Consider the following 13,849-nt stretch of genomic DNA (forward strand, 5'->3'; position numbering starts at 1 on the left):
AAATAAATTGTTCGGTAAATATTTAAAGATACTTAATCACATAAAAAGTATAAAACAGCCTATAATCCCAGCACTTTGGGAGGCCGAAGAAGGTGGATTGTTTGAGTTCAGGAGTTTGATACCTGCCTGGGCAACATGGCAAAACCTAATCCCTAGAAAAAAGAAATACAGAAAATTAGTCAGGTGTGGTGGCGTGCCTGTGATCCCAGCTACTCAGGAAACTGAGGTGGGAGGATCGCTTGAGCCCAGGAGGTTGAGACTACAGTGAGCTGTGATTGTGCCACCGCACTCCAGCCTGGGCAACAGAGCAAGACCCTGTCTCAAAAACAACAACAACAACAACAACAACAAAACCCAACAAAACAAAACAAAAAAAGACAAAACTATGTTCCCATAGGAACATTGTTTTTGTTGACTCCCAGGCTATAACTTTTTTTACAATTTTATTTTATTTACTTATTTATTTAGGATACAGAGTTTTACTGTCAGAGGCTGGCGTGCAGTGGCACAATCTCAGCTCACAGCAACCTCTGCCTCCCGGGTTCAAGCAATTCTCCTGTCTCAGCCTTCCGAATAGCTGGAGTTACAGGCACCCGCCACTACGCCTGGCTAATTTTTGTGTTTTTAGTAGAGACAGGGTTTCACCATGTTTGCCAGGCTAGTCTTGAGCTGCCGACCTCAGGTTATCTGCCCATCTCGGCCTCCCAAAGTGCTGGGATTACAGGTGTGAGCCACAGCGCCTGGCCCGAGGCTATTATTTTTGATAAGAAAATGTTTTGTGATTTTGCATTTGCCTAGGAAGGCAATGACTGACACATCTGACACATTTATAATCACAAATTAAAACAAAAGCACCAGAACTCCCCAGGTCAGATAGGATGCTGGGTATGCCAAATTGGAGCATGCAGGATGTCAGACGACTTCTCTGAGGGCGCTTATATTTCCTTATTTCTTTATTCACATCTGGTTCTCCTTTGTTACTCTGTAATGCCCTATACTTCTCCAAATACAGCACTTACCCACTGTATTATAAGTACCTGTTGATTTGTCTCTCTCTCCCCCTTGAACTGCAATTGAAAAAAGTAAATGATAAATATGAGTAGAATTCATGAATTCAACAACAATTTATTAGATACCTAGTGTATGACAGACACCTTTTAGGCATTGGGGTTTGGAGCACAGTGGCAAATAGAATCCCTGACTTCATGGAGTTTTTATTGTAGTCAGAGGAAATAGATCATAACAAGGAAATAAACATCTTCACTACCTCAGATAGTGATAAGTGCTATGGATAAAAATAACACAGGGGGCTGGGCATGGTGGCTCACGCCTGTAATCCCAGCACTTTGGGAGGCCTAGGTGGGAAGATTACTTGAGCTCAGGAGTTCGAGACCAACCTGGGCAACATGGCGAAACCCCATCTCTACTAAAAATACAACAATTAGCCAGGCATGGTGGTGGGCGCTTGTAATCCCAGCTACTAAGAAGCCTGAGGTGGGAGAATCGCTTGAACCTGGGAGGTGGAGGTTGTAGTGAGCCAAGATTGCATCATTGTACTCCAGCCTGGGCGACAGAGTGAGACTCTGTCTCAAAACAAACAAACAAATAAAGCAATGGGGAATGCTGGGGTAGGGGAGCCCTGAAGAAGCAGCAGGAATAAGCCCCGTGGACAGCTGGTGGAGGGGGCATCCGGGCGGAGGGAGGGGCTGTGCATATGCCAAGGGCCAGGCATGGGCATTTGTGTTCCAGGTATTGGGGGGTGGGGCATGGGGAGGCCGTGAGAGGACAGTAATCAGATCAAAGAGATGTAGGACCTTGCACGTCACTACAAGAAGTTAGCTTTCTTCTCTTCCTCCTCCTCCTCCTCCTTCTTCTTCTTCTTCTTCTTTCTTTGGCTAAAGCTGTCCTCCCCTCAGCCTCTCGAGTAGCTGGGACTACAAGTGTTCACCACCACACCTGGCTGGCCTTCTATTCTGAATGAGTTGGGAGTCAATGGGAGGTTTTGAGTAGGAAGTGATATGATGTGGTTTTCCATTTTGAAAGGACCCTGTGGCTGCTGAATTGAGAATGGTGTGAGAAAGTAAAGACTGAAGCAGAAAAACAGTTTGGAGGCTACTGCAACAATCCAGGCAAGAAATGATGGTGGCTTCATCATGGAGGAAGGGAGCCACTCAGGTTCTGGATAGCCTGGGAGGTTGAGCAAGCTATGAAATGGGAGAGAAAAAGAGGAATCAAGCCTGATTCCGAGACTGCTGGCAGGAGCGCCTGGAAGGATGATGGTTACCTTCTCTATGGAGGGGAAGGTATGGGAGAAGACAGCATGGTGTGTGAAGAAGTCCAGAAGTTTGGTTTTGGACATATTAAGTTTCAGTTGCTTAGTAGATATGTCTTTCTTATTTATGTTGAATTCTCCATCCAACTTAGAGGGTAAACAGGGTTTCTTTTTCAGTATTACAATCTAACAGGAACTGAGAACTTACAGAACAGACCAGTAGGAACTGAAACAGTAGAAGGGTTGGGGAAGAGGGTTTTGAGTGTTTTTGTTTAAATATAAGGAGACAAATTTACATCCCACAATCCATTTTCCTTCAGCAACTAGTAGTACTTTTCTCGCAGTCTTTAACAGCTAGCCCAGGGCCACTAGCTCTCAGTGTTGTACCCCCTTGGACTAGGTAATTCTGAAGGAAAGATCAGAATAATGAGAAGTATGTAGGTCCTATTGGGAAAGGCAGCCCACCATGGACCCTGAAGGTCCCTGCCTGTTCTTGCTGAGTGTGCTGGATTTTTTTTTTTTTTTTTTTTTTTGAGACGGAGTCTCACTCACTGTGTCGCTCAGGCTGGAGTGCAGTGGCGTGATCTCAACTCACTGCAACCTCCGTTTTCTGGGTTCAAGCTATTCTCCTGCCTCAGCCTCCCGAGTAGCTGGGATTACAGGCATCCACCACCATGCCTGACTAATTTTTGTATTTTTAGTGGAGACATGTCGGCCAGGCTAGTTTTGAAACCCTGACCTCAGGTGATCCGCCCGCGTTGGCCTCCCAAAGTGCTGGCATTACAGGTGTGAGCCACTGCGCCCAGCCGAGTGTACTGGATTTTAAGACTGATCTGTCTCCTGATACTGAATGGTTTCTCTGGTTAGTCACACAGGCAATTAAGCAGGTCAAAGTGGAGAAAGACTGGCTTATTTGCTGCTTGCTCAAGGGCTGGGCCCTTAGCCCTGGGTTCCTCTCCTGTAATGCAACCCACTGCATGTGCAGGTATCATCTAGGACTATCATGTCATCCCTATGTTGTGTATGGGGAAGGGAACTAGTGCAAATATGCTCATGTTGTTTGCTGTGCTGTGCTGTTAGTAATAAAATCCTTTGTCTCTGACCCAAGAGTCTTATGTCTTCTGCCAGCATCAATGAAACAGTTAACAGTGTAAGTTGGAGAAAGTTCCAGAGCTTTTACAGTTCTTGACAGGCCTCATCTCTCTCAAAGGAGTCTAAAGCTCCATCTGGGATTAAGGGGTAGCTTGGGGTGAAACATGATGGGGATCTGGCCAGATGCCCCAGGTCCAGCTAGGAAGGAATCCATTTTCTCTTGGGGACTTTGGTACTGAATGAAATATTTGGAGATGGGAGCAAAATGAAGGAAACAGATTATATGAAGTTTAAGGGATTAGGCTAATTTCCAATTTGTTGATACTCCTTGATTCAACATATAGTGGTAAACATGAGTCCTTTTGTAATCTCTTAGGCTTAAGTAGAAGATGGGGACAGGTGGAAAGTGCATTTTCAGAGTAAAGGTAGCAGATAATGATTGCTGAAACAAAAGAAATCCAAGTCCACTTTTGCCTAGGGAGGGACAGTTGGCAAGGCCACAAAAAAAAAAAAAAAAAAAAAAAAGAGCAGGGCCTGAATTTTTACAAAGAAAATCAGTTCGCCATTTCCTTTTAAGACATATTAGCCTGGCTAGACCACTGGTGTGCTGACCCTCCTCATTCACATTAATTACTGTGGAGTCCACCTCCCTTCTGTGTGGCGCTGATGCCCAGTGAGGGACCATCCAGCAGATGCCTATGGAAGTGCTGGGGGAAGTACAAGGCCTAGAAGAGTTTATTTATTGTCTATGGGAACACCAGAAGGAGATATCATTTCAGTAAGCATCACCTTTTAAAAATGGACAGTACTGGCTGGGCGCGGTGGCTCAGGCCTGTAATCCCAGCACTTTGGGAGGCCGAGGCAGGTGGATCACGAGGTCAGGAGATCGAGACCATCCTGGCTAAAACCGTAAAACCCTGTATCTACTAAACACACACACACACACACACACACACACACACACACACACACACACATTAGCCGGGCTTGGTGGCGGGTGCCTGTGGTCCCAGCTACTCAGCAGGCTGAGGCAGGAGAATGGCGCGAACCCGGGAGGCGGAGCTTGCAGTGAGCGGAGATCGCACCACTGCACTCCAGCCTGGGTGACTGAGCAAGACTCCGTCTCAAAAAAAGAAAAAAAAAAAGGACAGTTCTAATTTAGAAACGTGCTAAATACCTGAAGATCTGCACATTTATTATTATTATCATTATCATTATTATTATTATTTTGAGACAGAGTCTTGCTCTGTTGCCCAGGCTGGCGTGCAGTGGTGCAATCTCGGCTCACTGCAACCTCTGCCTCCCAGGTTCAAGGGATTCTCCTGCCTCAGCCTCCCGAGTAGCTGAGATCACAGGCACGTGCCATCACACCTGGCTAATTTTTGTATTTTTAGCAGAGATGGGGTTTCACTGTCTTGGTTAGGCTGGTCTCCAACTCCTCAGCTCAAGCAATCTGCTCGCCTCGGCCTCCCAAAGTGCTGGGATTACAGGTGTGAGCCACCACACCTGGCCCCAAATTTATTGTTTATATTATATGCGGTGTAATCCTTCTTCCTTCTATTGGAGCCCATCTTTTTTGAGTTGATATCAATGATGAAAAAGGGAGAGAGTGCATGATGGCGCTTGTCTGGAACCATTGACACAAAAAGCACATGGATTAATCAATACTGCAGCAATAGGCTTGAGTGAGATACAGGGAAATCTCATTTTCCCACCAGTGATTTCATCAGTGGTTTATCCTGTGGCCCCTCTAGCTTCTTCAGCCCTCTGGCTTGCCAAGTCTGTTCCTAGAGGGATGAGGAGAGGGTTAGTTTGACACACTGTGACAAATGTTACATAAGTACCTGATGTTGATAGACATACTCTGTCTTTCCCTTGCCCCCTTAAGAAAGTAGAAGGGTCCCTGTGGCTCATGCCTGTAATCCCAGCACTTTGGGAGGCTGAGGTGAGAGGATCACTTACGCCTGGGAGTTTGAGACCTGGGCAACAAAGTAAGATCCCATCTGCGGAAAAAAAAAAAAATTAGCCTGGCCTGGCATGGTGGTGCACGCCTGTGGTCCCAGCTGCTTGAGAGGCTGAAGTGTGAGGATTGCTTGAGACAGGAGGTTGAGGCTGCAGTAAGCCCTGATCATGCCACTGTACTCCAGCCTGGGCAACAGAGCAAGAACCTGTCTCAAAAAGAAAGTAGGAAATACTTAATTCCAATATTTCCTTTTATCCCTTTGAACTACACTGCCATCCCCAATAGGAAAAGATAAGAAAATGGAAAGATGATGAAATTGAAAGATGCCAGAAGCCACTTTGATAAGAAGTAGGAAGCTCTGTACTTCTATACATATATAATACTCTTATTTCACAGAGTGTATTGGCTGAATTTTTAAAAATCTTTATCTTCCCCCATACAAAATAGTCTGTCTTATTTTAATGTGCAAAACTTCTTATTACTCCTCTTACTCACTGTTCCAAGCATTTCTATAAAAGGACAAACATGATATCTCAAACTGAAGTCTACATCACTGACTTCCAAATTAGATTCTAATTATTTCTATCCTCTTCTGCTCTCATGTCTTACAACAAAAAATGCATTAATTGCAGACAGTCTCTGAATCAGGCTCCTGCAATAGGGTTGGTGAATTAATGGAAGTTTCCGCATCATTTAAAAAACGAAGAGCACTAGTACAAATGCTCATTGTTTCTACAGCAGGGATTTTTGTGGGTAATCATTATCTGCCTGAGTCCAAAGACAGAGATATAATTACATTCTTCTCCGGGGAATGGTCTGTTGAGAAAAACACTTCCAGCTTTGTTGCTGAGAAGCAGCATTAGGGCTGGGAAAAAAAAAAAAAAAAAGAAAGAAATACTGATTCTCATGTGTTCTGGAAGGGAGGGACTGATGGTCTGAGAAGGAGGCATGTACACTGCAGGTTTTTGAGTAGAGAAATGTTTCCTCTAGGTCCTGAGCTTTTTCTATGCATTCCAGACCATCCCTAGGTTGTGATACTGGGTAACCAACAGGCCTATTTTTCAGGGTACCCGAACAGCCACGTATCAGCTCTCCAACTATAGGGTTGTCACTGTGCTGTCCACTACAAGACATAGGACCTTCCCACATCAGCCATGTGTTGTTTCCCATACAATGGGTGGGTTTGGTTGCTTGGTGAATGACAGTCCAATGACCAGAACCAAAGAGGATTGTTAACAAGGGGATTTTCTTACTTGCAACAGATAAGAACACCTGGGATAGCTCCCAAAGCAGTACCTCCCGGGACTGGGAGCTGGATCTGGTTTTTATAAGCAAAGGGTAATGAGGCATGATCTCACTGGATCCTGCCATGGGGTGACGCCACAGCTAGATCTGATTGGATCCTGGATCCTGCCATGTGGTGTCCGCTTCTTAATCCAGTCCCCTGCCCTCAGCCTGAGCACTTAGGTTCCCCCTGTGATTCTTGGTTCATCTGGGCATGCCCAGGTCACGTGACCCAAGGGTCCAGGGCAACTGAAAAACAACCCACAACTTTGTTACATAAAAGATGAATCAGATGGGTCTGGTGCTATAATGTGACTATGGAACCCGAAATATGGCTACTTTGAATTGGAATGTGTTGTAAATGTAAAATACATTTTGGATTTCTAAGACTTAGTACAAAAAATATATATAAACCATCTCATTAATTTTTACATTGATTACATGTTGAAATCAGAATATTTTGGATATATTTGGCTAAATAAAATACATAATTAAAATGAGCTTCACCCATGTCTTTTTGCTTTAAAAACTGTGGCTACTATAATTTTTTATTTTTTCGGGGGGACAGTCTCACTCTGTTGCCCAGGAGTGCAGTGGCACAATCTCAGTTCATTGCAACCTCCACCTCCTGGGTTTGAGCGATTCTCCTGCCTTGGCTTCCTGAGTAGCTGGGACTACAGATGCTCACCCCCACGGCTGGCTAAGTTTTGTATTTTTAGTAGAGACAGGGTTTCACCATGTTGGCCAGGCTGGTCTTGAACTCCTGACCTCGAGTGATCCCCCTGCCCTGGCCTCCCAAAGTGCTGGGGTTACAGGCATGAGCCACTGCGCCTGGCCTGGAAAATTTTAAGTTAAATGTATTTCTGTGGGAAAGCACTGCTCTAGAAATTCAGAACAATAGAATAATTGCATGTCAGGGAGAAGGAAAACAGGAAAAAAATAAGTATGCTGACTTTTCTTCCTCTTCTGGGTCCTGAGGGAATTAGAGAAGAAAAATATATCTTATATCTTAGAATTTTAGAGCTAGCAAAGCCATTAGAAATGATTGAGTCTGATACTTCTCAAAGCAGAGAACCTATCAGCTTCTGAAAATAACTCATAGATGCGGAGGAGTCCTCAGAACTCAGCTTGAGAAGCTATGGTGGCATCCAGCGAACTTACTTTGTAGATGAGGAAACCAAGACTCAGGGAGTCTAAGTGGCATAAGGGCAGCCTGCTAGTCAGTGGAGACCTATGACTAGAAACCAGGTCCTCCCTTCGCCCGCTCTCCTCTCTGGTACCCTATGAAAATGTTTACTTATTTAACTTCTTAATAAGAATTACAAATAACAAAAATTTCATGCCTTTATTTTTAAAAACATATCAGTACTGCGCATATAGAAAAGTGATATTATCCAAATAAATGTCAAGTTCAGTTCACTTCCTTTCACTCAACTGCCATGACACTTCCATATTTCCCTTTTATTCCAAATATCTTAAGATCCCCTTCGGGGCTTTATATTCTATTTTCTGCCACCCTGATAAGCCTTAAAAAAACCTCATTTGGATAGCTGCTTCTCTGGATCTAGACATGATTTGAGGGGATTATATTTCCTTTCCAGATTCTTCTCCTTTTCAAATTAATGTTTCCTCTTTAAAATATATACCCTCAACCTATTCAAAGTCTTTTCTTCAGGATGGCTGTTAATAAAACGTGTCTTGTAACAACAGTGTCTATGGCCTCCCTGCAGCCAACTCAGCTCACTGAGAGGCGGCCCTCTATAGCACACTCTGATAAACTTCTTTAGTTTCCTTCTATTGTAGTACCATATTTCCTTAAAAAAAATCAGCCGGGCGCAGAGGCTCACGCCTGTAATCCCAGCACTTTGGGAGGCCGAGGCGGGCATATGACCTGAGGTCAGGAGTTCGAGACCAGCCTGGCCAACATGGCAAAACCCTATCTCTACCAAAAATACGAAAATTAGCCGAGCGTGGTGGCGGGTGACTGTACACCCAGCTACTCAGGAGGCTGAGGCAGGAGAATTGCTTGATCCCAGGAAGCGGAGGTTGCAGTGAGCTGAGACTGTGCCACCGCACTCCAGTCTAGGTGACACAGCAAGACTCTGTTCTCACAAGAAAAAAAAAAAAAGAAAAGAAAAAGAAAGAACATTCCAGGAATGCTCCAATTGTGTTTTTGCTGTACTTTTTGTCTTGCTTGGTGTAGACGAAGCCCTGTAGTGGATACCTGGCAGGCTTTGCCATAGTGTTTCCTTGGTCTAAGGAAGTTCAGCCTTGCACTCAAGTTCTTCACCCCTGGGGCAATTGTGAAATTGACTTTAGTAATTAAACGTAAAAGTTCTCTTTTATCTTTGTTTACTCTGAATGCTTTAGAATCATTAAATACAAATATTAGAACTGTCAGTGCTCTTTAAGATAATCTACTTAGCCCACCAGTACTTTCTCTTTCTGTCTACAGTTGAAAGAAAAATGAGATTTTGGAGTCTCTGTGATTACTTTGCAGAAGAAAGCTATTATGAAGAAATAGTCTAAGGAACTAACTCATGCCAGGTAAGTCAGTGTTTCTGTTCATTTGGTGATGACTAATATTGGCATTCATCTGGCTGTTGTTAAGTGTAACGATTTAAAATTATTATATTGTGTAACCAAAAGATGGCAGTACTCCCTCTTCCTGTTTGGTTTTAGGACAAAATGGAAAGGTCATTTTGTTCTTACTACATTTTTCCCTTTACTCACCACAAAATGAAAATAATGAGTAAAAGTCACATAAACAAATAAATAAAATATATTCCCAACCTCTTTAGTACAACCCTAATTACTTGATATAGCCATATCTATGCAAAAGAATGCAAGTCATTTTCTTTTCTTTTCTTCACTTGGTTTACTTTTCTAACAGTAGATGTTTGCTTCTATTTGGAACATTTAAAACGATGGCACCAGAAACCTCCATGATCCTTCCCAAAGGAGAGAGAACATGTAAGTTTCACCGAATGGTAGTTCATGTCCATACATGCCAAGAGAATATTGGACAAAAGCAAAATGCAGCAATAGTGATAGTTTATTTTCTGGTCATTACATTTCCCAAAATTATTACTCCACTCACCCTACCCCATCTTTTCTGAGGCATCTATATTGATTTATCCTTCAAGTTCCAGCAATATTTTTATTTTATTTATTTATTTTCTTGTGAGATAGGCCACCAGACAAGTAATATTCTATCTAGAATATTACAGTTACACCTAGACCAAAGCTCTGTTTAAATAGAAAACCATACAGTTTGGCATAGCAAATAAATAATTTGGCACCTAGTGGCACTGAAGTCCCTCAAAAATAATTATTCTAATTCATTCTCTTTCAGGTGGCTACATACAAAGCAAAGTTGTGGACATCTGTGTTGACACATTGTATGTTGTAGTCAGATGGGCTTGAATTCCTGCCTAGACCTTGCTAGGCACTGTGATTTGGAGCGAGTTGTGCAACTTTGGGCAAGTTTCTGCCTAGGAAAAACGGGGATAAAATACCTAATTCTCAGGCTTGTTTTGAGAATAAGGTGAAAAGATATCTATACTGTGCCTAGCAAACAGTAGGCACTCAGTCAACCTAAGCCTACTTCTTTCCTATTAAGAAGACAAACATGTACATCCACTATTACTGTCGGCTGCTCAGTAGAAGAAAATAAATAGGCTATATGTCTATAAATATTCTGTTCCTTTAGGAACAAATATTTAATTGGTTTACATGTTCCACATGGACTATTGTTGAAATCATTCATTCAGCAACTTCTATAGCAGTAACTAACATTTACTGTGTGCCAGGGCCTTTCTAAATGTCTTTACACAGATTAACTCCTTTTCCTCACAGCATCACCAAGAAAAGATGCTATCATCCCTATTTTACAGCAGGAGACTTGGAGTCACAGAGCCGTTAAGTCACTTGTCTGAGGTCACACAGCTAGATGAAAATCCTAGGATTCAAATCCAAGCAGACTGCCTCTGGAGTCTGGGTTCATAACCATTATGCCATTGCACATCTCTGAAACCACCTTTGCAAAAGTTATAATAGTGAGAATACTATGGCAGTGAAAAAGATCTGACTTAACCAACTCCATCTTGCCTGTGACCTCCATTCCTGGGTGTGGGCCAAGCAAACTTTGGGAGAAATCTATCCTTAAAGCAAGGATGATAATATCCCTCCCCAAATTAAACTGCCTTAGTAAAACTAATGAAAGGCCACAAGGTTAGGGTTATGAGAAGAATCTGAGTTCTGCAAAGATGTAGGTATAGTTAAAGAATAACCAGTCATTGTTCTGGTGGTCACAAGATTTGTAACTTCTTCAATTACTCCTATAAATAACCTCTACTATTGTAGAACCTAATATTGGCCTTTGGAGATATCTTTTCAGACTTTAGCTTTTCTGATGACCAAGATGACTCCATTTGGACTTATGACTCAATGGGTCCTGTGGTCCCCACCCAGAAGCAGACTCAGGGCATGAGGACCATTTTCCACATCCCTATGATTGCATCCCCAACCATCAGCAGCACCCATTCCCTAGCCCCCTGCCCACCAAACTATCTTGAAAAAACCCTAGCCTCTGAATGTTTGGAGAGGCTGATTTGAATAATAATAAAATTCTGCTCTCCTGTTTAGCTGGCCCTATGTATCTTGAACCCTTTCTCTATTGCAATTCCCTTGCCTTGATACATTGGTTTTATCTGGGCAGCAGGTGAGAAGAACCTGTTGGGCAGCTATAGCACCAGTTTCCCTGCTGAAAAAGAAGAGGAAAAGTACATTGAAAGGATGTTTATTTCTCCTGATTTTTGGAGAATATGAGGGACCTTTATTGTTGAGATACTAACTCAGCAGAGAAAAAGGGGGAGTGGACAAACAAGAATGTATCTAAAAATGGTGAGGGCAGCAAAGAATTATGTCAGAACTGTTGGGAATCCCAGTACTAGGAGATCTTCCATCCTGCGGCTGTGAGTTACCATGGATATTTCTCTTTGTTCATTAAGACATTGTAGGGACATTTAGTATTCTTCAGAAGCCTCAGCTCTCCATTTTGCCATGGCAGTTATTAGTTCCATTAAAAGGTGAAGGCTTTCAGAGTGAATGAATTCTCCTTCCCTTACAGCCAGGGAATGAGCTTCTCAGGTATAAGATAATATGGCATTATTCCATATTCCATTCCCAACCCTGAGCTAAAGCTAGTGAAGGTGGTAGACTTTCAAGGTCATTTAGACCCAAAACATACATTGGGGCCCTAGTTTGCATAGTCACAGGTCCTCGCTCTACCCATTTTATTACTAACTTGTGGATATGAAGCCCACCATGTTTCACCATATTCTGCCACTGCCATCCAAAATCCCAATTTTCCTGGTCTTCCAGTCCCTCCTTCTCCCAGCCCCTACTGCTGTGCTTCCCCTTGTTGTCAACCTCCTGTCTTACACTTTCCACGGTGTTTGCTGGACTTCCTATTCCACTGTAAAATCATCCTAGCCTGCCATTTGACTTTTAGCATTAAAAAAATTGAAAAATGTTACTTAGTCAGATGTACTGAGTTATTTTCTCAGTCTTTCCTCCCATTGTTTTTATGGTTAAGAAGTTAGTAAACCACTTTTAAAATCTCATCACCCATCTTATAGAATAGTTTTCCCCACAATAGGTAGCTTGGGTGGTTTTAAGAGGCAATAGACACCACAGTTGTGAAATTTGCAATTCATATTTAAATTTGACACTTAGGCACTTAAGTAGGTTTTAATATTTATATAGTAGGTCTAAATATTCATATAGCCTGGTTTACATATTATATAGTAGGTCTAAATATTCATATTTAACGAGAGCAAAACTCCATCTCAAAAAAAAAATCAGATCTTGTGAGACTTACTCACTACCACGAGAACAGTATGGGGGGAACTGCCCTCATGATTCAATTCTCTCCCACTGGGTCCCTCCCACAACATGTGGGAATTATGGGAGCTACAATTCAAGATGATATTTGGGTGGGGACACAGCCATACCATATCATTCCATCCCTGGCCCCTCCCAAATCTCATGTCCTCACATCTCAAAACCAATCATGCCTTCCCAACAGTCCCCCAAAGTCTTAACTCATTTTAGCATTAATTCAAAAGTCCACAGTCCAAAATCTCATCTGAGATGAGGCAAGTCCCTTCTGCCCATGAACCTGTAAAATCAAAAGCAAGTTAGTTACTTCCTAGATACAATGGGATTACAGGCAGCGATAAATACACCCATACTGAATGGGAGAAATTGGCCAAAATGAAGGTGCTAAAGGCCCCATGCAAGTCTGAAATCCAGTGGGGCAGTCAAATCTTAAAGCTCTAAAATGATCTCCTTTGAATTCATGGCTCACATCCAGGTCACACTGATGCAAGAGGTGGGTTCCCATAGTCTTAGGCAGCTCCACCTCTGCAGTTATGCAGGGTACAGCCTCCCTCCCAGCTGCTTTCACAGGCTGGTGTTGAGTGTCTGTGGCTTTTCCAGGCACATGGTGCAAGCTATTGGTGGATCTACTATTCTGGGGTCGGGAGGATGGTGGCCCTCTCCTCACAGCTCCACTAGGCAGTGCTTCAGTGGGGACTCTGTGTGGGGGCTTCAACCCCACTTTTCCCTTCTGCACTGCCCTAACAGAGGTTCTCCTTGAGAGCCCCACCCCTGAAGCAAACTTCTGCCTGGACATCCAGGCATTTCCATAAATCCTCTGAAATCTAGGCAGAGGTTCCCAAACCTCTATTCTTGACTTCTATGCACCTGCAGGCTCAACACCACATGGAAGCTGCCAAGGCTTGGGGATTGCACCCTCTGAAGCCATGGCCCAAGCTGTACATTGGCCTCTTTTAGCCAAGGTCAGAGCGGCTGGGATGCAGGGTACCAAGTCCCTAGGCTGCACACAGCAGGGGGGCCCTGAACCTGGCCCCAGAAAACATTTTTTCCTCCTAGGCCTCTGGGTCTGTGATGGGGGCACTGCCTCAAAGGTCTCTGACATGCCCTGGAGATATTTTCCCCATTATCCTGGAGATTAACATTTGGCTTCTTGTTACTTATGCAAATTTCTGCAGCTGGCTTGAATTTTTCCTCAGAAAATAGGAATTTGCATCATCAGCGTGCAATTTTCAAAATTTATGCTCTGTTTCCCTTTTAAAACTGAATGCTTTTAGCAGCACCCACAACACCTCTTGAATGCTTTGCTGCTTAGAAATTTCCTCTGCTAGATACCA

This window comes from Pan paniscus, chromosome 17 (assembly GCF_029289425.2).
Source record: "Pan paniscus chromosome 17, NHGRI_mPanPan1-v2.0_pri, whole genome shotgun sequence".
Lineage (NCBI taxonomy): Eukaryota > Metazoa > Chordata > Mammalia > Primates > Hominidae > Pan > Pan paniscus.